This window comes from Pipistrellus hanaki, assembly GCF_964339955.1.
Source record: "Pipistrellus hanaki genome assembly, chromosome: 1".
NCBI classification, from domain to species: domain Eukaryota; kingdom Metazoa; phylum Chordata; class Mammalia; order Chiroptera; family Vespertilionidae; genus Pipistrellus; species Pipistrellus hanaki.
The window spans coordinates 179,284,784-179,312,576 of NC_140503.1; the positions used below are offsets into that span (position 1 = coordinate 179,284,784).

General features: G+C 41.1%; 1 protein-coding gene and 1 pseudogene across 3 annotated transcripts in view; both read right to left on the reverse strand.

Moving 5' to 3' along the window:
• Nucleotides 1-27,793, reverse strand: part of CRACD (capping protein inhibiting regulator of actin dynamics) — a 169,699-nt gene that overhangs the window by 65,133 nt on the left and 76,773 nt on the right. Inside the window, exon 1 of one of the 2 annotated variants that reach the window (XM_084899142.1) lies at nt 20,067-20,187. The exons of the other annotated variant lie outside the window; for it this stretch is intronic. The gene's annotated coding sequence lies outside the window, so the exon portion shown is untranslated. Of the gene's footprint in view, nt 1-20,066; nt 20,188-27,793 lie in introns of those variants that run through there. 2 annotated transcript variants of the gene reach the window in all.
• Nucleotides 7,146-7,591, reverse strand: LOC311621325 (small ribosomal subunit protein uS19-like; annotated as a pseudogene). Its single transcript has one exon. The product of its transcript is annotated as a small ribosomal subunit protein uS19-like (transcript).

Here is a 27,793-nt window from a genome sequence, read left to right on the forward strand (position 1 = left end):
GAGGGAAGCATTCAGGGGGTCGGGAGAGGTGAGTACAGAGTATGTCTGAATTTTACCAACCAATACAGCCAAACTGATGTGTAGCAGCTGAATTCCAGTTCTGTCTATTGTTAAAACATCAAAAGACAACAGCCAATAAAAACTTTCGACTTTCTAGTCAACTTACATACACAGGATGGGCAAAAGTAGGGTTAGGTTGTTCATATGGAAAATAATACAATAATTAATAAGTAGTAATATAAGAATAAACTCTGTGTTATGCATACTCACAATTGTAATCATACTTTTTCCCCACCCCGTATAATACTTTAGGGATTTAGTTAAAATACAGTCAAATGTGGTGCTAGCCAGTCTGGCTCAGTGGATAGAGCATCGGCCCTCAGACTGAAAGGTCCTGGGTTCGATTCCAGTCAAGGGCACCTGCCTTGGTTTTAGGCTTGATCCCTGGCCAGTGGGGTATGTGTGTGGGAGGCAACTAATTGGTGTGTCTCTTTCCCATCGATGTTTCTCTCTTTCCCTTCCTTTCACTCTCTCTAAAAATGGAAAAAAAAACACCCTCAGATGAGGACTGAAAAAAGAAAAGAAAAAGAAATAGTCAAATGTGTTCTTAAAACGTATTAATTAAAAATATTATATTAATTTAATAATGCCTATAGTTTTGTTAAATAATATATCTGGAAATACCATGCTATTCAATTCTGATATTTTATAAATAAAAAAATATTCTAATTGTTTTAAATAATTATCCTAATTTTCTCTTCTCACTCTTTCTGAAACTTATATTAGTAATATATCAGACTCGATGTAATATTCTCCACTTTTTTTTATTTCTCTCACCACTGCCCATCCTTTTGTTTTTAATTTTTTTTGGGGGTGGGAAATTTCTGCAACTTTATCTTCCAACAGTTTTATGGAACTACTTGACACTTAAATGATTAATTGCCAAGAATGATTTTTTATTCTGTGAATGATAGCAATCTGCTTTTTTTCATGTGCACAGTATCTTTCTCTTATCTCTGAGGACATTTTCTTTGAAGTCTTCTTCCGCTCCCTGCCTTACTTCCAAGTTCTCTGAGTTCCCCTTTCCTGCTTCTTCTCTTGGGTTGCTGCTTTTCACGCTGGATGCTTTAATCAAATTTCTACTGATTCTTAGCTGTCCGTTCTTATTTAACAACTAGAGGCCTGGTGCACAGGATTCATGCGCCAGTGGGAGCGTGGCCTGTGTGGATTGGCCTCCTGGTCAGCTGAGTGGCTTGGATCTGCCCTCTGAATGGCTGTTCATTGGTCCAGCGTCTTATGTGGAGCCGGAGCACACGCCTCTCCAGGGGACCCGGTCAGGGCTGGGCCCAGGAGAGGCAGCGGAGTAGGCCTCAGTCCTGCAGCAGCCATGAACCTGCCTCCCAACCTCTGGGGTCAGCTCTGCAAGCCCAGTGGCGGCACTGTACAGCCTGCAGGCACCAGGTGGTGGCGGCAGGGAGTGAGGAGGAGGAGGAGCCTGGGGCGAGGAGATGATGATCACAGGCTGGGTTCCTGTCCGTTGGCCGGTGTTCGCAGCGAGCAGCTGCTCATCTGGGTCAGCCTAGTGGCACTCCCACTGTGGGAGCACACTGACCACCAGGGGCAACTCCTGCGTTGAGCGTCTGCCCCCTGGTGGTCAGTGCGTGTCATAGCGACTGGTTGAACAGTTGTTCCGCTGGGTCACTGGGGTTTTATTAAATAGGATGAAGCACTAAATATGAACTGGTAGGCTTTGCGATAGAGTATTTAGGCAAAAAAACCCACCTGTTTGTTTAAAGAAAAATGTAGCACATTAATAAGGCTACCGGCTAAGTTGCTACATCCAAGAGGCCCCCAGACAGAACAACTCAAACAAGTTAAGATTTTGTTTCTTTCTCTTTTAAGATTCCATAGTTGATGGGTGGTGCTGCAGAGGCAGATACTGCTGCTCTTCCTATTCTATTTGCTGCTCCACTGTCCCCGGGGTCCTGTCCTTGCCTCTCCAGCATCACACCCACACTCTCCCCTTAAAGGGCAGAGAGAAAGGGGAAGATAAGCACGTTTCTTTTAAAGCAGCGAAGCAGAAGCTGCTCATACCACTGATAAGAATTCAGTTAGTAGTCTAACCTCACTGCAGGGGAACCTGGGGGAGATAGTCCTATCTAGGCAGCCAGGTTTCTTGCCAAAACGTGGGGGTGTTCTATCAGTAAAAAGGATAAGAGTCAGAACAGAATGGGTACATCACCGTCTTCCCCGGCTTAGGGCCTCTCCAATGCCAGTATCTCCAGGTTTTTATCCGGGGTGGGTCATTTTCTCTAGAGACAGATCCTTCGCCTTCTTCTGCACGTCCAGGCTGCTGGTCCTCACTGTCTTGGTGTCCAAGCTCGAGCTCCCCGTTCCCGCCTCCTCTGGGCCTGAAATCTGAGAGTCTGCTGACCTCTGCTCTACCTCCTCCAAAGAACGAACTTCTGATTTTGGGTGGAGGAGGCCTGACGATGTGTGCAATGGGGTACAACTGCTCCTCGGACAGACTTTCTCCTGAACTCCCCATTCTCAGCTTCCCACCCCACCCCTGCCTCCACTGGTCTCCGATGCCCTTATTTTTAAGCTGTTCACGGGTTCTTTGGGTACCTGCATTGTGGGAACTTTTTGCTCTCTCAGCACTCCTCTGTCACTTTTCAATCTTCACGAATCCTAGCATCCTCCAAAAGTGACATCTGCCTTCCTGGTTCTCGTTCTCTTTGTTGGAAAAAGAGGAGGAAGTGAAAATGGCTTTGCTATCTTGAAACTAAAGATAATTTTTTTTCATCTGTCCATGATGCTATCACTGGAAATTTTATCTCATGCCACAAACATCCATTTGCTTAAAATAAGAACAGTTTTATTTTTCCGTTCATCCTGTGGGTATATGCTCATGATTCTCCACAAAGTAACCACTAATTGTATTTCATTTTAAAGTGATTTTTAAAAGGCTTAGTTGTAATGATATCTAAGACTAGCAATGGTGATGTAATTTCCCACTCCCACCCCCAAAAATATTTACTAGATCTATATTGAATTTCTTTGCTTCTTTTGTCAAACAACATCCATAAACAGAGAAACCAGTGGTGACAGAGGTAATCATGGGCCCTTGCATCTTTCCTAAACAATTCTATGTGGTCCAAAATAAAATAATTGAGAGAGCGCTCTGTAAAATAAAAGGTTTTTAAAGAACGGCAGATAAGTCAACTCTCTTTGTTCTGAAAGGTAATTTGGGGGAACAAAACTTTATTTTTTTATTTTTAAAAAATATTTTATTGATTTTTTTACAGAGAGGAAGGGAGAGGGATAGAGTTAGAAACATCGATTAGCTGTCTTCTGCACACCACCCACTGGGGACGTGCCCGCAACTAAGGTACATGTCCTTGACCAGAATCGAACCCGGGACCCTTCAGTCCGCAGGCCAACGCTCTATCCACTGAGCCAAACCATTCAGGGCGGGAACAAAACTTTATATAAAAACTATAATTTGGCATAAAAAAAAAAAACACACCACCACACACTCTTTCATTTGCTTATTTGTTCATGGTACACTGTGTTCAGCTTCTCCCTCTTGCAACCTCCTCCTACTCATCCTTCGAAACTAATTTCCAGTGTCAGCTACTCCAGGAAGCCTTCCTTGACCACCTCTCAGAGCTCTCCCAAAGGCTGACCAGGTGCTGCACCCGGCGTTCCCTTTAAGTATCGTTTATGATATAGTCACCAGTTTACTTGCTAAACTGTGGGCTCCTGGAGGACAAAGGTCCATGTCTTATTTATCTTTACATTCCTGGCATCTATAAATCATGCCTGCAACACAGCAGCTGCTAGTTATATATTCACTTATTGGATGAAAAAGAGAAATGCTCGTTTTCAACTGGAAGTAAAAATCCCTCAATGAAGTCAGAAGCAGAGGAACCAGGAGGAATAATTCACCGTGGTTACTTTCTTTTTTTTCTTTTTTAAATATATTTTATTGATTTTGTACAGAGAGGAAGGGAGAGAGATAGAGAGTTAGAAACATCGATGAGAGAGAGTCATCGATCAGCTGCCTCTTGCACACCCCCTACTGGGGATATGCCCGCAACCAAGGTACATGCCCTTGACCGGAATCGAACCTGGGGCCCTTTAGTCCCCAAGCCGACGCTCTATCCATTGAGCCAAACCGGTTTCGGCCACCAGGGTTACTTTCAATCACTCATTCCCTCAGTGGCTAAATGCTGACTGAGCCAAGGAATAGAAAAACTCAAGTAAATGGAATTTCAGAAGCAGATATACTAGTACCTTGGGAGATTTAAGCCATTGGCTTACTGGACAGATAAAGAGATGCATAAACTTGTACTTTCGGTGTATTAGTCAAGGCCTTTGGTTGCAATAGATGGAGATCCACCAGGTTAAAAATGGGTGTTAATGAAACCAGAAAACACACAAGTTCTATCCCGAGCGGTCACAGAGAGAAGAGCCAAAGAAGGTGAGCATTTCAGTCTGCCCTTTTCCATATGGGCACATGGAAGAACAAGGCAGCTGCCCTATCGTGGACTCTGACCTGTAGATCTGTTCTCGTTCGGGGGAGGCAGCAAACGTTATACTCTGAGACGATTTCTGTTGCTGCCAGTGGTTCACTGTGGAAATTGTGACACTTTCACAAATGTGCAGGATAATCTCTCTTAAGAAGCCACATGAAGAGATACACCAAACGAACGGCAGACCAGTCACAATATTGTTCCAGGCAAGGGGAGGTGAAGGAATAAAGTCCAAATTTCATGAGGTGTACCTTTATATCCGAGGAGCACTCAGGCTACTTGGCAACCAACTGAAGAGCCAATTTCCACTGCTGGTAGGTGGGCAAGGTGAGGAGGGCCTCACCAGGACAGACGTGAATGCCCCCAGGGGCTGTCAGAGAGTTTTGAGGTCAGCGAAGAGTTGCTCTGCCCAAACTCAAATTCTCCAGTAGTCCTCACAAACTCCTGGCACTGATAGCCCAATTGTCCCCTTGTTTCTCCACATGCTTCTCTTAATAAGTCCCTCTGCAGCTCCATTTACTGACGAGATAGTGAGTCATGAATCAAAAGTTATATTGAATCCAATTCTTTGCACCTAAGGTCCATTTCTCTTATACGTTGTTATAGCACCTTACGTGCAAATAAATGGACATTCGGTGCAAAACCACAGACTAATCATACTCATCATTGGTTCATGCCTGGCTCTCATTATTTATTCTTACAAAGAAATTAAAAGATAATAATTGTGTGTGTTTTTTTAATAAAAAGAAATTAGACTAAAAAGGGAATTAGACTCTACAAATAACTCTTCAATTTGCCTTTTTTATTTTATAATATACTAGAGGCTCGATGCACGAAAATTCGTGCAAGAGTAGGCCTTCTTTCCCCTGGCTGCCGGCACAGGCTTCTCTCTGGCACCCAGGACCAGGCTGGCTTCCCTCCAGCCCCAGCTTCATCAGGACATCTAGAAGATGTCTGGTCTAATTAGCATATCACCCTTTTATTATTATAGATCATAGATACATTATATTTAATATAGCATATCTCTCCAGGTGATAGTTGGGTTTTAACTCATTCTTACTAGCTGTACTATAATTTATTTAACTTTCTCCCATTAATGAATATCCAGGTTGTTCCAGTTTTTTCTTTTACATCACTACAAGCAATACTCAAATAAATATTCTGGTTCATTTATCTTCGGGTGCTGATGCTTTTATTTCTATAACAAATTCCAAAGAAGAATGGCATTGCTGGGACAGAGTGTACTTCCATTTAATGTAAAGGTTACAGAATTCATATTCCCACCAGCAATGTTTGAGATTTCCCTGAGCCCTGAACAGCTACATATCCCCCCTCCCCACTGGGTAGAAAATGGTCTCAACATTATGCACTTTTTATGTTTAACATACAAACTACACATCATATATTAAAACTTTTTTTTTTGCCTTTATACTTTCTTTTAAAAAATATATATTTTTCAATTGATTTTACAGAGAGGAAGGGAGAGGAATAGAGTTAGAAACAATGATCAGCTGCCTCCTGCACGCCCCCCACTGGGGATGTGCCCACAACCAAGGTACATGCCCTTGATCAGAATCGAACCTGGGACCCTTCAGTCCGCAGACTGACGCTTTGTCCACTGAGCCAAACTGGCTAGGGCCCTTTACACTTCCTAATGGCATATTTTGCAGCACAAAAGTTTTAAATTTGAGATAGTCAAATGTATCAATCTTTTCCTTTGTTTTAAAAGCTGAATATACTGTCAGTGGATTAGCACTTGAGAGCATGGGAGTGGTTAAAAAGACTCGTCTGGACAGGTTGTCCTTTCAACGCTGAGCGCCTGAAGTATGACCTTGAGGTAGCACCTGGCTGCCACCGTCCAGGAGACTGCACACTGTGTGGCTGGTTCTAGGAGTGGTTTGCCTGGTACCGTTGTTCAAAAGGAGCAATTCCATTTCCCTAAGAACTCAGCTGTGCTGATGGGAATGTGAGCTGGTATTTAATGAGTCGGCAGCACTACAAAACATGCTAACCTATTTCTTGTCCCCCACTAAGGAAACAAAAATAATTTCAAAAGAATCTTTCCATAGACACCTCACAAAATGCAAGTTTCTAAGTTCTGCAATTTCATCTTTCCTACACAGAATCCTTTAGTGGTTTATGCAAATCCAGGCAGCTTCAGCTTTAGAGGTCTTATCTGTTTTTGATGAAAGCCATGACTTGACAAATGCCCCATGATTTATTGCTTTATGGCATCTGGTCAGATATGAATTAATAAGAGCTTTTACAATTTCTTACCCTACTCCCCTTGTATCTTTCCAAGACCATAATCTTGCATTTCTTTTTCTTTTTTTCTCCTTTCCTCTCATTTCTATCCTTTATATTTTATGCAGATTTTAAGTTAACTGATTTAGGGCCCATACTAATGATATATGATCAAATGAAAGGCAGATTATATAACTCCGTTATATGTAACTAGAGGATGAGCACATACAACACATAAAAGATTATCAACGTATAGGGTAGTGTGTTAGTCTGATGTGATTCCAACTGCAATTCTTACAGCACTTTATTTATTTATTTATTTATTTATTTATTTATTTATTTACTTAGTAAGTCTGCTTTTTATTAACTAAGGCGGGAGGAGTAGGTGGCTCCAATGCCAGGCCTGCCGTGCTTCCCTGGCTTGTAGGTGATGGCGAACTCACCCAGGAAGTGGCCCATCATCTCAGGCTTGATTTCCACCTGACCGAAGGGCTTGCCATTGTACACGCCCACCACGCTCCCACTTCTCCAGCAGGATGATCAGTCCCCCAGGGGTGTCTTCACCACCTCGGGCTTTTCCATGGGCTGCGCCTCCTTTTGGCCTAGCGCAGGCGCTTCAGAAGTGAGTGCTGCTTCCTTCGCAGGCCCCGGGTTAGCCTTCGCTGCTGCAGCCGCCGGGCGCTGTACAGCTGCACCCGCTACTCAAAAGATATGCCAAGCAGTTGATCGGGATCCAGGCCATGGTAGGTGAACTTGCAGAAGTTCACCTTCTTCTTCTGCTCTACTTCCACCATCTTATCTGTTCCTCGGAAAGGACAACCCTTACAGCACTATTTTATTTTTTAATATATTTTATTGATTTGTTACAGAGAGAAGGGAGAGGGATAGATACCTAGAAACATCGATAAGAGAGAAACATCGACCAGCTGCCTCCTGCACACCCCTCACTGCGGCTGTGCCCGCAACCAAGGTACATGCCCTTGACCGGAATTGAACCTGGGACGTTTCAGTCCGCAGGCCGTAGCTTTATCCACTGACCCAAACCAGTTTTGGTTACAGCACTATTTTAAATGTGATTTAGAGCATACTGCTTTATCTGCAGTGTTCTCCCATGTAAACTGTGTGCAAACTCAGGAATATGGCATCAAAGTGGCAGAACATCAGAAATAAAACACCAGAATGACCATCAGGAACCCAGTGTAAGAGTGATGGACTGTCTTTAAGTGGTGGATCTATTAGCAGATCCCCCCCCGCCCCCCACCCTACTTTTCTATATTTTCTAGGGTGCCTGGCCATATTACACTGAACATGCATTTTGATGTGAATTCACATAGCACCTAACTGAAGATACCTATAATGTTTAGAAGGTATGACAGTCTCCAATTTGCAAGACATTTAGTGACTGTTTGCTGAATGACAGGTGACAGAATTCTATGCCACACATCTAGCACATGCGTATCTGTATTCTTATATTTTGTAGCAACGTCTTAGGCTCATGGAAATCAAAATTGGAAGAGACGTTAGGACTCACTTGGTCCACTTGCTTGCAAATACTTTCAGTTCTAGAAGCCTTTATCTGAAATTTTATATAGAAGCCCACTACATAAAAGTCAGAGACTTAGAGCACTGGGAAGAGGCCTTGCGAGCCAGAGCCCTACTTACTTAGCTTTCCAAGGTAAACAGGTCCTAAATGACAAAAAATCTTTAAGAGACATTGTTTGAAAACCACCGATTTGACCCAATCCACCCATTCATTCTTCCAGAAAAAGAAGCTCAAGCGAGGCCATAAAGCCAGTTAGCTGCAGAACCAGATCTCCTGACTCTGAGTCTAATCTTTTCCAACACAACACTGCTTTTCAAGAGGCCTCAATGCTCTCCAGACACAGGAACAATGCCTCACACCCGTCTCCCCCAAGGCCAGCCCAGAGAGCAGTGCTAAGAGCATCTTTTTTAACCCAACAATTGATATACCTGTTATTCAATTGGAAAAGGAGAGATGACTGCCCAAGGATAATTACATACAGAAAAAGCTATCCCTGCTTTTTAAAAAGGAGCTAAGGATCCTTTCAGCCTCCATACCTAACCTCCTCAGGGGCACCAAGGACATTTCCCAAGACCAATAAGAGGGAGATTAAGAAGTTAAACAACAAAGCGGCTGAGGTATGTAACAGACTGAAAACCAAAAGCAGGAACAAGATGTGTATTAAAGAAACTTCTTCCAGCCCAGAGCAATTAATGTGGTGAACACATGGGAGGGGAAGCAAATTATTTTCAAGCTTTAAAGGGAAGATAAAAGGCATGAAGAAATAATAAGCATAAGCCCATAGGGCAAGGGCAAACAGGAGGGCATGTTTTTCTTTCTCCCAAAAGATATTTTTATTGCTAGTAGTAATTGCTCAAAGTTTTACACCGTTCCTTGTTTTCCATCAATTACGTAGAGACAGAATGAGACATCCAGAGGGAAACTGCATAGCAGAGGCATCAAGGCAAACAATGGGGATGAAAACAAGCTCCCGAAATCTGGTACATGCCTTAGCCCTAGCTAAGTTTACAAAAAGGCAAGCTTTATTCAGAAAGTAGCAGCTGAAACCGGTTTGGCTCAGTGGATAGAGCGTCGGCCTGCGGACTGAAAGGTCCCGGGTTCAATTCCGGTTAAGGGCATGTACCTTGGTTGCGGGCACATCCCCAGTAGGGGGTGTGCAAAAGGCAGCTGGTCGATGTATCTCTCTCATCGACGTTTCTAACTCTCTATCCCTCTCAATTCCTCTCTGTGTAAAAATCAATAAAATATATTTTAAAAATAAAAAAAATATTCAGAAGGTAGCCTATACTAGTAGTTCTCTTAGAAATGATGACTATACTGATGATCATGAAGTGGCATTTGTATCGGTGAGGGAACCACAGGGTATATGTTCACTTAAGTTTGGGAATTTTCTGCTGTGTTGGAGCTCCTTCTCCAGCCTGTACATAGCACAGTACAAGTTCTCTTTGGTCCATTCTTGTGCTACTGGGACAAGCTTGCCTTCTGTCTGGTTTCCCCCATACAATTCAGTTTGCTCATGCCTCCAAGCGTATTCATCCTGATTTACCACTGTCAATGCCACTGCAATTTCTGACATATGAGGAGAACTTTTTTGTATGACTTATAGAACATGTCCTCATTTTACCTTCATGACATCTCTGTGATGGGTACTTGTATGTGACAGATAAGGAAACTGCAACTCCAGGGATGACAACAATGACTGACACCAAAGCTCCATGGGTAATAAGTGGCAGGATCAAAATACGAACCTTGAACTTTTGGGTTTTATTCTTCTATTACAACTTCTCACTAAACCACACAGAACACTATCAGATGTTCCTACTGTCCTCTTCTTCTTTAAGTATATAGTCACCTTTATTATAATTCACAAGTACATCGGAAAAGAATTTTTAAAAATTTAGACCTGCATGGGCTTCTGCTTTCTGTTCATTCAGCCATGCAATTGGAAAACCAACTTTGAGGATAAAAAAGCAAAGTATCATTTTAGTTTCAATTTTTTTGCATCACACATTCTGAAATGTTTTCTGGGCCTTTGCAAGGACCAATAATGTCTTAATAAAGCTGCCTGGCACTAGCCAGTTTGGCTGTGAGTAGAGTGGAGGCATGCAGACTGAAGGGTCCCAGGTTTGATTCTGGTCAAGGGCATGTACCTCGGTTGCAACCAATAGATGTGTTTCACATTGATGTTTGTCTTTCCCTCTCCCACACTCTCTAAAGACCAGTGGAAAATATCTTCTGGTGAGGATTAAAAAAAAAAAAACAAAAAAAAAACCTGCCCACGCTCAGTGCCTTCTGTGATTATTTATAAATTTCAATGGGCCATGCGGCCAGTGGAACATGCTATATGTGTATCAGTTAATACAGATTTGGGAATGAAAGAATTTGCATTTCTTTTTCCTTCTACTCCAAAGGGCAGCTACTTATCTCCCCCAAACAGCCATCATTTTAGAGGAACCCAAAAAGCCTTGTTAACAGCCAAAAAGGTGAGGTGGCTCCTCTTCTTTCCCAAGTCAGGTTATTTAGAACCTTGACTGAGCCAGACACCAGGAAGTGAGCAAAGGTCTCCCCCTAAAAGCCATTTTCTTGACGAACTCCACAGCCTCAGCGTGGCTTTCCAGTCCCTTCACACCTGGGGCCCTTCCCTGTCTAACCTTCTCTCCCATTTCTCTCCCACATACTCTAGGTGTTTGTTCATAACAAACCTTTTACCTCGAATGTCCTCCCCTTCTTTTCCTTTTACCAAATTCTATATAGTTTAATGTTGGAAGATACAATCTTTCAACAAAAGCAATTTATGTCTGAATTACACTTTTTAACATTTCATTATTTTCAATATAATTTTTTGGTAAAACGTAGCTGTTATATTATTTGTTATAACACATGAGTTAAATTATTTTATATTTAATTATTTAATGCATTGAGGTCTTGTTTCTGTTGAATACCAAACCGTTTGGTGGTAAAGGGAGGTATTATACACTTTTATTCAAGAACATGTACTAGTGTTTAGAACAGAGTAGGTACTCAATAATAGAAATTTATGATTTTTTTGTGTTTTTGTTTCAATGCAGTGCCTAGCATTATATGAAAACACTAGAGGCCCGGTGCATGAAATTCGTGCACAGTGGTGGTGGTGGTGGGGGGGAGGGGTTCCCTCAGCCCAGCCTACACCCTCTCCAATCCAGGATCCCTCAGAGGATGTCTGACTACTGGATTGGGCCTAAACTGGCAGTTGGACATTCCTCTCACAATCTGGTACCACTGGCTCCTAACTGCTTACCTGCCTGCTTGCCTGATTGCCCCTAACTGCCCCCACCCCTGCCAGCCTGGTAACCCCTAACTGCTTCCCTGGCTGGCCTGGTCACTCCTATCTGCCCTCCCTGCCAGCCTGGTTACTCCTAACTGCCCCCCTGCTGGCCTGGTTGGCCTCAACTGCTCACTCCCCCACCCCCCCCACCCCCCCCTAGACTGGTCACCCTATGCATCCTGCTGTTCAGGCGTTTGCTTGTCCCTCACTAATCCTCCTGCCTGCTTGGTCACCCCATACAGCCTGCTGTTTGGTCGTCCATCTGGTTGTTTCCGTTGTGACAGCGCTAGCTTTTTATATATCAGGATTATCACTGAAATGACTGGGGTAAGGAGAACAAGGCAGAATTTTAATCTTAGACAGACTGGGGTATTTGAAAGTAGAAATTCAAACCTGAAACCTGGTACACAGTGAAAGCAGACAAGGAGCAAGGCTGACTCCATGCTCCATATATAGCTCCTGATTAAGAAGTTTCAATACTGGGCTAGGACTGATCCACATGTGGAGCTTAAGTAGCCCCTAGGAGGCACAGAAAAGGAGAGGGAGATATGGGCTGTGTCCTATAAAACAGTTACCATCTACAAGACAGTTTGCACATATAATATATAACACATGTGTTGCTGATCATGAAAAATAGCTCTGATTTCACACTTGTTTTTAAAAATAAAGTTTTATTGGGACACAACCACACCCATTTGTGCAAGCACTACCTAAGGCTACTTTTGCACTATAAGGCTGGAGTTGAATAGTTGCAACAGACCTTAAAATATCTGGCCTTGTACAGACATTTGCTGACCTGTGCTCAAAAATCTAGTTCTGCTTTCCGAAAGGGGATTACAAAGCAATTTTTGGCAAGGAAGACCCAGAAGCAGTCACTGATTCAGAAAGGCCAGAATATTTCCTTTTGTTACAGATGAGCCATTGCTCTGGCTATGAACCCATCACTTTACCATTCGGCCTTACTGTATCTATTTGTGATGCTCAGATTATTCTACCCATTTCTGTGTCTTGGGTCTGAAATTTTCTAGCATTTGTGTACTGTGTGTAGCTATGGTTATTCCTTAATGCTCATGTCCATATGAAATGTTAGGATAGAAAAAGAATGTGTTATTTATACAATGGTCAGTAAAAGTAGTTATAGCAACAACTTGCTTAATGCCCATAGGGAAGTAGCAGAATTTATACAAGTATATCTTTGACAGTATGTTTACCGATTTCAGTGGATTCCTTTCTTAAATGGATTTCATAAATTTTCTCTTATCAACAGAGTATATAAAACATAATTTTACCTTAAACAATAATAATTATTATTATTGTTGCTGACTCAAAATCATCATAATGAAATTATCGCATTACAGCCCTCTGGGGCTACTAAGGAATGAAGCCTAACTGAGCTAACATAAAATAGCCAAAAAAACTGATTTCATAGTTCTTTTATCTGCTTTTCTCTTTCCTTCACTCTTAGGAGCCATTCTGCAGTAGAGTGACAAGATTGGAAGATGTGATCTAAATAAACTACCAATCTTTTGCTGAAATCCCTCAATTAAAAAAAAAAAAGTGCCCATCTAATGGAATGGTCTTTGTCTTGGTCTGGTCAGGTTGCCGTAATAAAATTACCACAAACTGTGTGGCTTATAAACAACAGAAATTTATTTCTCTCTTTTCTAAAGGCTGTAAATTTGAGATCAGGATGCCAGCATGGTGGGGTGAGGGCCCTCCCATTTTAGTCTCACAGAGTGGAAGGGCAAGGGATCTCTCTAGGGTCTCATTTATGAAGGCAATAATAATCCCATTTATGAAGGCTCTGCCTCATGACCAAATCATCTCCTAAAGGCCCTGCTTCCCTAAACCGTTACCTTGGGCATTAGGATTTCAACTTATGGATCTGGGGAGAAGACACAAACATTCAGACCACAGCAGTCTGGTCTAGTTTAATTAACCAAATCACAAAACAGTTACAATGTGCTCCTCTAGTCCCGTCATAATGTTATTCAGAGATGATTAAGACATGGTTTCTGTGCTTATGAAGCATAAGATTCCAATCTTGGTAGAAAGCCCAATGTCCTCGTATAAGATTGTATGTGGATAAGAAGGGCCCACCTCTCACAGCTTCCCATTTTGCTCATGCACCTCTATGTGATAAAGCCATTTCGCTTTCAGGGCTCCATCACACATTTGCTATATTTTCTCATGACATTGAGAAATGTCTAAATAGGTAAGAAGAAAGTTCATAAAAAAAATTCTGGAAAAATAAAAAAGAAGAAGAAAGTTCATGAGCGGTCAGCACACTTGCTTTCCAGGATCAGGATTTTGCCTCACAAAAAGCTTTGTGATGTGGTTTCCAAGCGTAAGTACCAGCTAAAAATGAAGGCTTTTTGTGTGTTATACCGAAATACCTCAAAGAATCATTTTACAAAAACGAATGTCCTCATCTTGAATTACTTGCTAAAGGTCCAAGAGGACATTAAGTAGACTTCGACATGACATTCCCACTGCACCAATTTAAAATTCCTGTCTCCATTTCACAATAATGAGCTAAAATGTTTTATTACCTAATAAAGCATGGTAAGCCCAGCTGTAAGATTTTTCCTTTATAAGAAGAAATTACCACATCATGATTCAAAATCAAATATAACACAAAGAATATGGGGTTCCTGGGAAAGAGAAAGTGGAAGGGAGAGAAGAGAGACATGAATGAAAGAGTTAAAAAGAAAGGGTTCAGGAAGGCAGAGAAAAATGGAGGCAAAAAAAAAAAAAAGGATAGGATCAAGAAAAGAAAGACATAAGAGATAGGTATGAAATCAAGGTGTCTTTTTCAAAACTTACAATGTTGTAAGAAGATCACAAATGAAGGACTATGTACTTAGTTTCCTTACAAGAAGGGTGTGAAGAGCCTCAGGTTTACTCTGTCTTCCAACACTCCATAGATCTGATACCGACTGATCACACCTGGCTCCTAGCTCCAGGGCAAAGGAAGCAGGTATGTCACCTGCTGCCAGGTAGTGCTGGGAAAGCTGGGCTTATGACAAAAGCATCTGTGTGGTAAAATAGTCCTAGCAATGAGGAAATAACAGGTTTGAACCAGGGTTAAGTACGTGGAAGGTGTAGCCAACACAATAGAAAGGAATTAGATGGATAAAAGACTGAGATAGAGTAGGTTAAATCACTATTTACAGGTGATAAGATGAAAAACCCAAGGAAGTCAACTACTAAAACCGAACAGAATTTAGCAAGTCTGATAGAGTATGAATCAAGGCCATTCATAAATAACGAAAAGATGTAATAGATGAAAATACATCAGTTATTAGAGCCAAAACAACAAAATACATAGGAATAAACTTAATGAGAATCTGAAGGAAATATATGAAGAAAACATCAATACACTTCTAAAGGACAGGCAAGTGACTAAAAGGAAGACATACCATGATACAGGAAGATATCATTCTCCTTAATTTAACCTAGAAGTCAAATGCAATCACAATAAATAAGAATAGCAAGGAAAGTGCTGGGGAAAAAGAGTAATAAATGGAAACTAGCCCTATCAGATATTAAGATGTTTTATAGATCCTCAATAATCATAACATTATTGCATGAATTATAGATAGATGAATAGAGCAGAATAAAAAGCCCCCAAATAAATCCAAATACATTTGGGGTTTTTATATATGATATGAATGGCATCTTAAATCAGTGAGGAAGACAGACCATTAAAAAATAATTGGTTGGGATAGCTGTGTAGACAACTGGAAAAAGAAAAATTTGGAACCATATTCACACTCTACACCAAGATAAAATCCAAGTGGAGCAAAGATTGAAATGTTAAAAATGGAAGAACACACCATCTATGAAGTAATCTTAAAACAAAATTGAATCTAAATTTGATAGCATTTGGCTTGATCCAACTACCAATTTAAAGAAAATACTGAGGACAGAGGAACATATACACTACATTGCAGGAATGCAAACAGCAAAATCCAGACTGTGGAGACTCTATGGACATACTCATGGTGGAATACTCCAGTAAAAAACACCACAAAGAGTATGTCTGATAGACATATTTGTTATAAGGGGGGAAATATAGATAAACATATTCTTGAATATTCATAAAAATATTTCTAGAGAGATTCACAGAAAATTAAAGCTGTGGTATCTTGGTACAGGAGAAATTGTCATGAGAAATATGGTAGGAAGAAGAGTTCACTTTATAATTTACAAACTTTTGAAATTTTGACCTATAGAGATTCATTGCCTATTTAAAAATTAAGAAAAAAAATCTTTAAAAAACCAATGAACTTCAAAAAAGCAGCAGCTCTTAACCTTGTAATGACCATGATAAAAGCTGCTGGGCAGAAGTTACTGAAGAGGTTAACAGCAAGCCAAGGAATAGTGAGCACCTGAACTAAGGTAATGTGTCTTGCTTTTTTCACTGGAATATCTCAACAATTTCCAAATTTATTTTCTTGACTGCAGTCTTGTACCTTCCAAACCATACTCCATGGGGTTATTGGGATGATCTTCCTAAAATGCAGTTCTAATCATGTTTAAAAACTTTTGAGGGTTTCCTCAAAAAACTAAAAATAGAACTCCATATAAGTGAGCTTCCTATTTCTGAAACTGACAACAAAATTCCATTTCTGAAGAAAATGAAAACATTAATCCAAAAAGATATCTGCATCTCCATGTTCACTGTAGCATTACTCACAACAGTCAAGATATGGAAACAACCAAGTATCCACTGATGGTGAATGGAGAAACTGTGGTATGCCGCACACACATGTACACACATACATATACAATGGAATATTATTCAGCCATAACAAAAGAAGAAAATCTTGCCATTTGCAACAACATGGATGAACCTTGAAGGCATTATGCCAAGGAAAATAGGCCAAAGAGAGAACACAAACACTGCATAATTTCACTTACCTGTGGAATCTAAAAAAGAAAAAAAGTGCAAGTTCATAGATACAGAGAACAGACTGGATGTTGTCAGAGATGGGGGATAAGTGAAATGAGTGAAGGGGGTCAAAGCTATGAACTGCCAGTTACAACATAAGTAAGTCTCGGGGATGTAATGTACAGCATGGTGACTGTCGTTAATAATCCTGTGTTGTACACTGGAAAGTTGCTATGAGAGGAGATATTAAAAGTTCTCATCACAAAAAAAGATTATAACTATGGTGACATATTAACCAGACATTGTGGTGATCATTTCATAATACATACAAATACTGAATCATTATGTTGTACACTAGAAACTAATGTAATGTTATATGCCAATTATTCCTCAATAAAAACAAAACAAAACAAAAAAAACAAAACAAAAAAACACCAAAAACAACTTTCAATGTCTCTCTCTTACCCTGCAGGACTCAATTCAACTTCTTAAGAAGGCATAACATTCAACATCTTTCATAATCCAGCCTTAACCTACAGGCTTCTCAGAGATTTGCCCTGTCACTTCTTACTACAAACCCTACCTCCCACCTCCTCTGAATTACTGATACAGCTAAAATGCTACATCCCTCATTTCTCCCAGCAGAAGTTCCAGGAACCATGCTCATGCCCCCTACTAGAGCTAATTTCCCCCTTCTACTAGGCTCACAGAATGCTTTGCTCAAACCTATAATATAGTGCATGTCACAGCACGTTGTAACTATTATTTGTTCTAGTTGGTATTTAATACATGAATAATCACGCCTTATGACCTACCTAACTCCTTTTTGAAAGGTCCTAAGTTCAAAGAAAAGGATGCCCCCAAAAAAGAATTGTCAAAAGCCAGGCTTACAAAAAAAAAAAAAAAAAATTACTAGTCCACTGAAATGAATTTATTGGCGTGTCTTCATTCCAGATGGCCCCTGAAATCAACATCCTGTACTATTCACACAGCATACCAAGAGCGGCAGCCAGGCTGTGTTCTTCCTCAACAGGCTCCAGCAGGCTGTCCGACTCCTTCAAATAAGAGCAAGTTTCCCTCGGGCACTTACCAGTGAAAAGCCCACCATCTGTTTCCTAGGGAGCAGAGTGAAGCTCAGAGAGCGTGTTTATAAAGAGTCGAGTTGGTCACAAGTGCAGAAAGTAGACATCACAAGTGCTCCTAATTAGGTAGATCCCTGTGCTAAACTAGAAAGCAACGGAAGCTTGCAATCTTCTTATTTTTCTTGCACGTCCAGGATATCTTTGCCTACGGGGGAAAGTATGAATTTGGCTGCAGAAACACACTTGAAAGATGGTCATGATACAGGAGTGGGAGCTGTTCCAAGTGCTGGAGTAGAGGAGGCCCCTCCAGACCAGGACCTGCCCACAGTTCCTGAACAGAGGTTTCTGAGCACTTTTCCTCCTCTTTCGGTCACTGAAATATAATCCTTCTATCTTCTTTCCCACAATCCTTTTTTTTAAAAATATATATTTTATTGATTTTTTTACAGAGAGGAAGGGAAAGGGATAGAGAGTTAGAAACATCGATGAGAGAGAAACATCGATCAGCTGCCTCTTGCACACCCCCTACTGGGGATGTGCCCGCAACCAAGGTACATGCCCTTGACTGGAATCAAACCTGGGACCCTTCAATCTGCAGGCTGATGCTCTATCCACTGAGCCAAACCGGTTTTGGCATTTTCTCACATTTCTTACAACCAAATTTCCCCAATTAGTTTTCTCATTTTACCTCCCTGTGGTGTTATACTGCGAGCTTCAATGCACCGAATAATCATTTATGTTTCCACAGATTATGTTGAATCTCTTACCTAACACCTTCTAAGGCTTTACCCAATCCACATCTGAGCACTGACCTGAATCATGACTCTCTATCTGAAGAAGAGTCTTATGCAATAGTAACCACAGAATCCTAGGCTTTAAGCTGGCAGCTCTCTGACAGAGATGCCTGGTGATCCAAAGCCCACACTGCTCGGTTAGTAAACAGAAAGAGGAACTGACTTGCCGGAGATCCCGTTGCTAATATCTAGCCCAGTTATTTCTATCACACCAAGCAATCCGCATTCCTTCCATTTATTTCCTTAACTTTAGATATGGTTTTAAAATTTCTGTTTCATAACAAACTGTGGTCTAGATGCCAGAATCCTCCAAGGAATTTCCTGGTACCAGGAGCATCTTCTTGAATTATATCCAAACTCCTTCATGCAAGGAGTAGACATGGGTGGAGAAAGAACATGAATTCATCTTCAATTTGTCTACCAGGTAAACAGCGACCTGCCAGTAGTGATCTTTCCTTGCATTCAGTAAGTTGTATTCTGAATGTGAAGGTCAGTGAAGGTCACAAAACAAACCAAGCTGCACCACAAGTGCTTGGCCAAATAGGAGGGAAGACTGTCGACTTCATTACTCTATGTTACTGCCCAAAACAAATGAAAGGAACCCTATCATTATAAAATAAATAATCCTTGTGAAAGTCTCCTCGTAATTATCCAAAAGCATAGGAGGACACCAATTCTTTGCAACCATTATAAGAAACAATTTTCTGCATGTTCAAGTCGACATCTGTTCTGGGCTGAATTGTGTACCCCTAGTAAAGATATGTTGAAGTAGTAACCCGCAGCACCTCAGATTGTGACCTTATTTGACAGAGCCTTTACAGATCTGATAATCAAGTTAAAATAAGATCATTAGGGTGGGCCCCAATCCAGTGTGGCTGATGTCCATGTATAAAGGGGAAATTTGAACAGAGACACACATACACACAGAGGAGGCATTATGAAGACACAGGGAAAACATCCACGTACAAGCCAAGGACCTGAGGTTATCAGAAATGAGGCAAGAAACATGAGACAGATTCTGCCTCATAACACTCAAAAGGAATCAACCCTGCCAACGCTTGATTTTGAACTTTTAGTCCCCAGAACAATCAATATCTATGGTACCTTCTTATGGCAGCCCTAGCAAACCAATATAATATCTGATGACTAACGGATCTCCAATGCCTCCTAGCCAACGCTGGCAGGAATCTTCAGATTAACAGAGGGACTGCCTCTGAAATGTTAACAGAAAGTATATAGCTTATCAAAGAAAAGAAATCCAAGAAGATTTTCCACTTCAGAATAATTGACTAATTTATGCAAAGGCCAATAAATACCACTTTTGGCAAGCCAGAGTATAAAAAGTGTCCACACACACACACACACACACACACACACACACAGAATATCCCTATATTTGGCCTTGAGTAGATCAGAAGTTCCCATGGTTGCTGTGACTATGATTCCAATAATTCCTGTCAGCTCAGCAGATGAGATGGAAGCAGCTGCATCTTCAATACATGTCATTGTCTTAAAAAGAGGCCCAGTGAATTACAATTAAATTACAGAGCTGTCAAAAAGGGTTATGATTATAGCATTTATTCACTACATTTACAAGGCTAGACATACACAAAAAGAACTAAAAGCTGAAGAAGAAGAAAAAAAACCTACTCCACATTACTTACCTCGGCAGGAAATTTGGTTGAGGGAGAAGAGGAGTTAGTTATCGTGCTAAGAGCCCATTTATGGCAACAACAATGCTTTGTGTTTCCAGAGGGTCTTCCATTCCAGAAGTCAGAGGCACTTTAAAACATCATCTGGTAGCAACTCATTTCTCTTTTACAACCGGGAAAGGGAGGGCCAGTAAGGTGGCCATGACTCACCCACAATTACAGAGAAGCAAGGGAGGGGCTGGGACCTGAACCAAGAGCAAGGGCAACTCCTGCCAGTGGGCTGACCAAGGAAAGCAAAACCAGGACAGCGGATGCCTGCTCTCATCTAGAAGAGGATATTAATTCATCCCGAAATGACTTATCGCATAATAAATACATTATTTATTACAGGCCTCTTAGAGAAGCCTGAGAATTGTCCTCCACTTCTCCTGCCAAAACAACGCAAGGGAAAAAGAGAGGAAGAAAAATCTTCAGCTGACATTTATGCTAATCAATTCTGTGCCTAATCAATAATGCATTCAGAATCACCGGAAGAATGGTACAATTCACTTAGTCACCTTCAACCTCAGCATCCAAAAAACAAATTGAGGATAGTAATGCTTATGCAGTCAGCAAACTCCATGAGTACACACACACACACACACACACACACACACACAAAAAAAAAAAAGCTAATTTGATCACCATGCATAGTTTCAATCCAGCAACCAACAAATATCTATTGCACTTTCCCTTTGTCTGTGATGTTGTGCTAGAGACTGTCAGCGACCAGAGAGGTGTCATATTTAGACTAGTTTCTCAAGAGCTGAGAGCTAAAGAGACACACAAAGAGAGAAAGCAAACCAAGGCAATAAATACACAGTATTTTAAACTCTTAACTCAGTCATACAAACAAGTTCAGAGCAAGGAGGAAATGAACGAATTCGTTCCAATTTGTTTCTTACCCTCTCTTCCCTGAATAGGACCGTATAAGGGTGGTTTTCTGGTGTCTTCAGGTAAATGCACCCGAGTGTTCTAAAAATTTATTTCAATTGGTCATTTAATTAAACTGTCCTTTCCACGACGTGTGCTACGTGCCATTGAGTTGGTTCTGACCCCTGGCGACCCTCTGGAAGAGTGATGTCCACAATGTCCTGTCCTCAGAGCCCTGCTCCGCTCCTACAGCCTCTTTCATGGAGTCAATCTGTCTCATAGTCCGTGTTCGTCTTTTCCTGCTGCCTTCTCTTTTTCGCAGCATTACTGTCTTTGCCAAAGAACTCTGCCTTCTCAACATGTGCCCAAAGTGGGACAGCTTCAGTTCCATCATTTTTTCCTCCTGCGATGTGTCAGGCTTCAATCTGTCTTTCTGGCGGTCAGGGTATCCACAGATCTCTCCTCCACCACCTCACTTCAAACGAATCAATCTGTTTCCTATCAGCCTTCGTCACTGCCCATATTTCACATTCGTGCATAGTAGCTGGCAATAGGAGGGTGTCAATGATCTTAGCCTGGGTATCTAGTGACATATCTTTGCTCTCGGGGATCTTTCCTAATTCTCCCATGGCTGCCCTCTGAGCTCAACCTTCTCTTGGTTTCTTGGCAACGGTCTCCATTTGCAATGGTGACCGAACCAAAGTAAGCAAAATCTTTTTTAACTATTTCAAAGTCTTCATTGTCTATGTTAAACTTGTGGGGTTGTTCCCTCCCCCCCCCCCCCCCCCCCCGTGGTCATGTTTTTTGACTTCTTGATGTTCAAGTGCAGCCCTGCTTTGGCACTTTCTTCTTTCACCTTCATCAGAAATCATTTCAAATCACTGCTACTTTCTGGCAGTAAGATGGTGGCATCCACATAGCTTAAGCTGCTGATATTTCTCCCACCAGTTTTCACTCCTCTTCCTCTGAGTCTAACCCAGCTTTTCATATGCTATAACCTATGTACAGATGATACAAACAGGGAGGGAACATGCACCCTTGTCTGATGCCTTTGCCTGCAGGAAACCATTCTGTCTCCCCCTATTCTGTCCTGACAGTGGTTTCCTACTCACCAGGACAGCCCATGCTGAGACACACCCACTCCCAGAGCAAGCCTCAGCATTTCATGATCCTTTGTCAAAGGCCTATAAGACACCAATTAAAAAACTTGGTATTCCCATATAAGTCCCCAACTCATCCCTTAATTTAAACTCTTGTTTGGTGGCAGCAGAATGAATCACTGAGGGATAACCTTATTCTCCTATCCTATGTCCAGGGCAGGCATCACTAAAAAATTTATGGCTCAATTCTGGAGAATGGGATAGAGGCGATTTCCAAAATACGTGTTTTTAAAGGAAAGGCATGTGCTGTTTTCTTCCCCTTCCACCATCCTGGTGCCCAGGATATGGACATGGAAACAGGCCATATGGGTGAACAATGCTAGGGATGACCAAGCAGCAAGTAGAAGGAACTCAGGCCCCAAGTGTCCTTATGGAGAAGACATTATCTCTGGACGGTCTAGCCCTGAGCAGGTACGAGAGAGAAATAAATTTTTATCATGTTTAAGTTACAGTTATTTTGTCCCTGTTCTTCAAGGAAAAAGCTTAAATCCTAACTAGTAAAATGAGCACAAGTTAATTTATGCTAGCCTAGAGATCCAATTCCTTTCACCAGTAACAAGGGAAAGTAAAAGGCAGTTTCTAACTGATAAAGAAAATATTCTTCTAGTCTGCCTTAGATATTTTTAGTGGTAAGAATCTCATATTCCTATAAATTCTAGATTTATCTAGAAAAAAGATGAGCAAGAACACATGTGCATATTATGTATCTTTGTTTATAAGTCTGTCTAAGTTCACAGGTACAATACTGAGCCATGGGAGTACCCAAGTCTGTTTCAAAGCCATAGACCTTTAATTTTTGCTGCCAAAAATGACAGGCAAATCTGAAACAAATCTGAGGATCGAAGCAAGTAAATAAAATAAAGTATTTTTTTTTTCTAGAATGAGCACTGGGTTTTAATTTCTAGCCCTTTCCCTCAACACACACACACATACACACACACACACACACACACACACACACACACACTCATCTTATACACACACACACACACACATGCATATTCACACACATATGCGCACTCAAAAACATTTAAACATGTTATAAAAGTTTAGAAAAGTTCATGTTGAGCTTAGTAGTCAATTTTGGATGATTTCAGCTCTTTTAAAGTACATCCCTATTAGTCCCTGTCCTGCCTCAATCTACTCCTTGGTGCTACCACAGTCCGAACACTAGGATAGCCACTCAGCATGGCCCTTGTGCTATGCCAATCCCATTACAGGGTCGGTGTATGCATGGAGTTTAAAAGGCCAGTATAAATAGAATCCCATCTCCCATAACTGCTTCTGGGTGTGTGCATTATTTATCTTTGGTGGGTGTGAAAAAGGAAGGGAATCTGATGACTTCTTAATTTTTAATCTCAGTTATCAAAGCCTCTCAGAGCCTGACTTTGCTTGCTCTTTTCTTCCCTCACCCCAGTCCTCACCTTTCCCTGGCTTATTTTCAGGCAAAGCTGGCCAGGAATTACAGAAGGCTATAAAGATTATGTAGTAATTCATTTTCCTCTTTTTGTATTTCACTAATTTCTTTTAAAAAAAATACATTTGTCATTTTAGGAATGAGACTTAAAACCCCACCAACTGAGAACAGAAAGATGACAGAAGAGTCTCAAGAAACTCATTCAGTGAAGCTAGGCATATGGGCTGCTGGATCCTCTAACAGACTATTTTTCATCGCAAGAGAAGGAATTTTAAGGATAAGCAAAGCAACCAATAAAAAGGGTGAAGAGCTATCACTTCGAGTGCAAACCAGAGAAGCGTAGGTAGATACTCAAGGACCCAAATCAAAGGATTTGGATCGTCATGCGGGAACTATTAAGGAGAAAGGACATTCAGCCTGGCGATCTTGTCACTCTGGGGGAAGGGAGCAGCCAGGTTGTCCCCTGGGCAAGGTGACTGTGTAGGGCTGCTTCCTACATGAGGATGCTCAGCCAAGCATGCTAGAGGTGAATGAAATCCAGCCTCCCTGCCAGTCACTGCGTGCCAGGCTAAGTGCCCCAGCTAGGGTTCTGTCTGTCTGAAGGAAGGGCAATCTTTCTTTTTTAAATTATGCACAAGGTTTCAAATCATGGGCCCATAGGCTGCATCTGCCCAGAAAGGACATAGTAGAATAGCAGAAAATGCTACGTTAGCATAAGGATTATTTTGAGCTGAAAGCAATTGAGAAGCAAATTCAAGAAAAACTTTGTCCTTCCCCTATTTACCTAAGAGCAAGACATAATTTACAAAGGTGGTCACTCTCCCCACCACACAAACACACCAGAAAGGACAAAAGTTAACTATTGGAGACAACTTTAGACCTTCATGAGCCTCGAGATGGCATCAGAAGAAACTATATAACGAACCTTACTAATCAGCTCTTACCTTCCACTAGTTTCCCCATAGATTTGCCTTCCAACAATTTGCTGCCCCTAGAAACTTCAAGTCCTTTTCCTGTCTTCTGTAAACATTTAGTTCTTTTGCTAAGATGCTATATAAGCCCAAGTTCTAATCACGTCTTGAAGATACTCATATCTGCATATTTGCATGTGTTAAGCACAATGCATGTGTTAATAAACTTATTTTCTTTCCTCTTTTAACCTCTCTTTTGTGAGTCTAATGTATAGGACCCCAGACACAGAACCTAGGAGGATAGTACAAAGATAGTTTTTTTCCTCCCCTAAAAGGCAATAGCCCCATTAGGAGGTAAGTACTAGATGACATCAAAAAAGGAAAGGAGGCCAAAACCGGTTTGGCTCAGTGGATAGAGTGTCGGCCTGCGGACTGAGAGGTCCCAGGTTTGATTCCGGTCAAGAGCATGCACCTTGGTTGCGGGCACATCCCCACATCCCTGGTAGGAGGTGTGCAGGAGGCAGCTGGTTAATGTTTCTCATTGATGTTTCTAGCTCTCTATTCTTCTCCCTTCCTCTCTGTAAAAAAATCAATAAAATTTTTTAAACTTTTATTTTTAAAAAGGAAAGGAAGAGGGTTGGGATACTACCTATGTGGCCTCCCTCAGAAATAGAATTCCCCTGGTCAGGATATGAGGCTAAGGTGACCAGAGCCAGATTCTTGGGCATACGATGTATATTTTGGGCTTAAAAAACAGAGGCAGAAGAAAAAAGTAGTAATCACTCATAATGTAATCAAATGAAAAATTATAAAAATAAATAAATAAATAAATAATCTCCCAATCCCAGTTTTTCTACACATCTGCACTGGGAAGTACATGTATATTACACACTTTAAGAATTTAGTACATTACCCTTTTAATGACAGTTAGCCAAATTTCCTATTGTTGAGCAATAGATTGTTTCCAATTTCTTGCTATTGCAAACATGGTTTCAATGAACATATTTGTACATGTCTTTTTCAAATAATAGTAGTGGCCGGGTGCATAAAATTCGTGCATGGGGTGTTTCCCTCAGCCCATCCTGCACCCTCTCCAATAGGGGACCCCTTGGGGGATGTCTGGCTGCTGTTTGGGCCTGGTCGGTGCTATTGCAGTTTGAAAACTAGGCTAGTGTGTCGTGTAGTATTCAGACATCCCTCTTTCAATTTGGGACCACTGGCTCCTAACCACTCACCTGCCTGCCTGCCCGGTCACCCCTAACTGCCTCTGCCTGCCTACCTGATTGCCCCTAACATCTCTGTCTGTCTGCCAGCCTGATAGCCCCTAACTGCCTCTGCCTCAGACTCCACCACCATGGCTTTCGCTGGAAGGAAGTCAGACATCTGGAAGATGGCCGGTTGACTGGATCTAATTAGCATATTACTCTTTCATTAGTGTAAATAATAATATCACTTCTGCAAAATTCTTAAGAGTGCTATTCTTCAATTAAAGAAGATAGATGTTTTAAGTATTAAATGCCATCAAATTAGCCTTTTAAAGGTTGATCAATTATACTCTTAGAACATATAAGTACCCCATTTTTCATATCCTTTATTGCACTTAACATCAATTATTTCAAACATGCTTAATCTGATTCTGAAAAAAAAAGTTTACATTCATATCTTACGAGCACCTTTTCACATTTTTTTTGGCCACTTGTGACACTTCTGTAAATGTGTTCAGATCCAAGGTCTATGTTTCTATGGACTGGCTTTCTCTTGCTCACTCCTACATGCTCAGTGCTCAGCTCTTCCCCTGGATGCTAGTGGAAGTCACTCCTGCAACATGTCCAGAGCTGAGCCTGCCCTTCGTCTGAGGGAACAAACAGCATCACCTGAGGAAACTCCAGCTTTATCAATTAATGTAAGCTTACAATATTTTCAAGCCTTAGCACAAAGGAATAAAAGATACCTACCCACTACTAATGAGCCAAAGTCTAAAGCTGTAACAGTATTCTGGAATATTCAAATGCCAAGAGAGATGGCTTAATAGCAAGCATCACACCACAGCACACACGGCCATGAAGTTATTTTCTGTATTTGAATAATTTCATGTGTATACACAGCAGTAAGAATCACAGCACACCTCATTACACTGTGAGTTCCGTTAAAGAGACAGAGCCATTGATTGTAAAATAAGTGCACAGGACACTCTTTGTAAAATTATCTGGATGTGAAAAATAAATAAAATGTAAAAAACAGCAAGAGTTTGGTTTGAATGATGACTTTGGGGAATATTTGTCCTCCTTTTTTAATTTATTTCTTTTTACACTTTCTTTTTTTTAAATTTTATATATTTTATTGATTTTTTACAGAGAGGGAGGGAGAGGAAGAGAGAGTTAGAAACGTCGATGAGAGAGAAACATCGATCAGCTGCCTCTTGCACACCCCTTACCGAGGATGTGCCCACAACCAATGTACATGCCCTTGACCGGAATCAAACCTGGGACCTTTCAGTCCGCAGACCGACGCTCTACCACTGAGCCAAAACGGTTTCAGCTTTTTTTTTTTTTTTTTTTTTTTTTTTTTTTTTTTTTAACACTTTCTAAGTGGCATTTTAATTTCCTCATTTAAAAGTAAATTTTAATTCTGAAATTAGAGAGTGGTGATGGTTGCATAACTCTGTGAATATACTAAAACACACAGGATCATATGCTTTAAAATGGTGTATTATATCTCAATAAAGTTGTTATTTTTCTAAAAGTAAATTTTTTAAGTTAACATACTACACTACGAGGGTAAGAAATGTATGTTCTGCTCAACTTTGTTGTGAACTTAAAATTGCTCTAAAAGTGTATTTTTTTAAAAAAAATTATAGTCCGTTCTTTGTTAATTTTCCATTGATTTTATGTTGAAGAATCCTGGAAGGCAGTGGAATACATAAAAGCTACAGTATGGCAAGCTTGTTTGCAACCCCTTGCTCTTGGCAACTCTATGTGATGAATTTAAATTGGTTTTTAGAGAGAGAGAAAGGGAGAGGGCAGGGGGCAGAGGGGAGAGAGAGAGAGAGAGAGAGAGAGAGAGAGAGAGAGAGAGAGAGAGAGAGAGAGAGAGAGAGAGAGAGAGAGAGACATCCATGTGAGAGTGAAACACTGATTGGCTACCTCCTGCAGTCCTTTTATCAGGACTCAAGCCCGAACCAGGGCATGTGCCCCGACTGGGCATTAAACTGGCAACCTTTTGTTGCACCGGACAGCACCCAACCAACTTCGCCACACCAGCCAGAGTAAAGTGACTTCTTGAAGTATCTGTGAAGTGACTGTCGGCATATTTGAAAACTGCTGGGTGACAATCATCCTG